Genomic DNA, 2,500 nt, shown 5'->3' on the forward strand with positions numbered 1-2,500 from the left:
GAATTTCACCTCTAACGGCAGAGTACGGACGCCCCCGTCTGTCCCTCTTAATCATTACCTCGTGCTCCGAAAACCAACAAAATAGAACCGAGGTCCTATTCCATTATTCCATGCAACACTATGCAGGCGAACAGCCTGCTTTGAACACTCTAATTTTTTCAAAGTAAACTTATCGGCCACCGCCGACACTCAGTCAAGAGCACCGACGGAGAACCGAAGGTGAGGCGAACGCAACCAGTGACACGCCTTGCGACGGACCGGCGGCGCTCGCCCAAAATCCAACTACGAGCTTTTCAACCGCAACAACTTTAGCATACACTGTTGGAGCTGGAATTACCGCGGCTGCTGGCACCAGACTTGCCCTCCAATGGATACTCGTTAAGAGTTTTAGGATGTACTCATTCCAATTACAGGGCCTCGTTAGAGTCCTGTATTGTTATTTTTCGTCACTACCTCCCCGTGTCGGGAATGGGTAATTTGCGCGCCTGCTGCCTTCCTTGGATGTGGTAGCCGTTTCTCAGGCTCCCTCTCCGGAATCGAACCCTGATTCCCCGTTACCCGTTATCACAAAGGTAGGCACGTAGCGTACCTTCGACAGTTGATAGGGCAGACACTTGAATGATACGTCGTCGGTGCAGAGACCGTACGATCCGCGTGGTTATCCAGAGTCATCAAACGTCACAGGACGAACCCGGTCGGTTTTGATCTGATAAAAGCGCGCCTCCCGAAGTCGGCGCTTAATGCATGTATTAGCTCTAGAATTACCACAGTTATCCACTTCGCTTACGAGACCAAATAAACCAAGACTGATTTAATGAGCCATTCGCAGTTTCGCTTTACGAGAACTCGTACTTGCACCTGCATGGCTTAATCTTTGAGACAAGCATATCACTACTGGCAGGATCAACCAGATAGCTGCGACAGCTGCGCTCGGCCCTTGCTGGGCCGCCCGGCGCGTGCTCGTCGCATTCGTTTAAGACCGAGGCGATCGCCTGCGGCCGTACTCAGCTTCGACAGTCGCTGGCCGCGACGTCCACGCTCTCGCCGGCAGTGCCAGGCGGAGCGATTTGCGTTTTTTCTTTGCTCGCCCTCTCTCGGGCTCGATCCATTCAGTTTCGCACAAACAAGAGCTCTGCCGGCCGCCTGCAGCGGTGCCTAAAACCCGGGCATAACAATGCGACCGTTCTGCTAGGCCGACAAGCGCTCAAGCCAGACGCTCGATCGAACGCCCCCTACATATTAGTCGAGACAACGGCTCGCTCATTAGCATCGCGTTTGTACTTTAACTTTTTTTGGCTCGGCTTCTTTCGACGCCGATGCCGGCGACGCAGCACTCTCTCGCCCGCCAGCCACCGAGAAAAGGGTGCGCTCCGACCGGCCCCGCACCGCTCTTTCTTGGCTCATTCGAAATTACTGTCTTTCGCTCTGACATGCCTTACCTAGGGTTAGGTTAGTATGCTTGCACGTTTGTACTTTAACTTTTTTCGGCTCGGCTTCTTTCGACGCCGATGCCGGCGACGCAGCACTCTCTCGCCCGCCAGCCACCGAGAAAAGGGTGCGCTCCGACCGGCCCCGCACCGCTCTTTCTTGGCTCATTCGAAATTACTGTCTTTCGCTCTGACATGCCTTACCTAGGGTTAGGTTAGTATGCTTGCACGTTTGTACTTTAACTTTTTTCGGCTCGGCTTCTTTCGACGCCGATGCCGGCGACGCAGCACTCTCTCGCCCGCCAGCCACCGAGAAAAGGGTGCGCTCCGACCGGCCCCGCACCGCTCTTTCTTGGCTCATTCGAAATTACTGTCTTTCGCTCTGACATGCCTTACCTAGGGTTAGGTTAGTATGCTTGCACGTTTGTACTTTAACTTTTTTCGGCTCGGCTTCTTTCGACGCCGATGCCGGCGACGCAGCACTCTCTCGCCCGCCAGCCACCGAGAAAAGGGTGCGCTCCGACCGGCCCCGCACCGCTCTTTCTTGGCTCATTCGAAATTACTGTCTTTCGCTCTGACATGCCTTACCTAGGGTTAGGTTAGTATGCTTGCACGTTTGTACTTTAACTTTTTTCGGCTCGGCTTCTTTCGACGCCGATGCCGGCGACGCAGCACTCTCTCGCCCGCCAGCCACCGAGAAAAGGGTGCGCTCCGACCGGCCCCGCACCGCTCTTTCTTGGCTCATTCGAAATTACTGTCTTTCGCTCTGACATGCCTTACCTAGGGTTAGGTTAGTATGCTTGCACGTTTGTACTTTAACTTTTTTCGGCTCGGCTTCTTTCGACGCCGATGCCGGCGACGCATCACTCTCTCGCCCGCCAGCCACCGAGAAAAGGGTGCGCTCCGACCGGCCCCGCACCGCTCTTTCTTGGCTCATTCGAAATTACTGTCTTTCGCTCTGACATGCCTTACCTAGGGTTAGGTTAGTATGCTTGCACGTTTGTACTTTAACTTTTTTCGGCTCGGCTTCTTTCGACGCCGATGCCGGCGACGCAGCACTCTCTCGCCCGCCA

The 2,500-nt window shown here is 54.6% G+C and overlaps 1 non-coding gene across 1 annotated transcript in view; it reads right to left on the minus strand.

Moving 5' to 3' along the window:
• The window catches only part of LOC144431607 (small subunit ribosomal RNA), a 1,810-nt gene extending 896 nt beyond the window's left edge, over positions 1-914 (minus strand). Inside the window, exon 1 of the ribosomal RNA XR_013480169.1 lies at positions 1-914. This exon is cut by the window's left edge and continues 896 nt beyond it. This is a non-coding gene — a ribosomal RNA (small subunit ribosomal RNA).
• Positions 915-2,500: the final 1,586 nt, after the last annotated feature.

Source organism: Styela clava, chromosome 13 (assembly GCF_964204865.1).
Source record: "Styela clava chromosome 13, kaStyClav1.hap1.2, whole genome shotgun sequence".
Lineage (NCBI taxonomy): Eukaryota > Metazoa > Chordata > Ascidiacea > Stolidobranchia > Styelidae > Styela > Styela clava.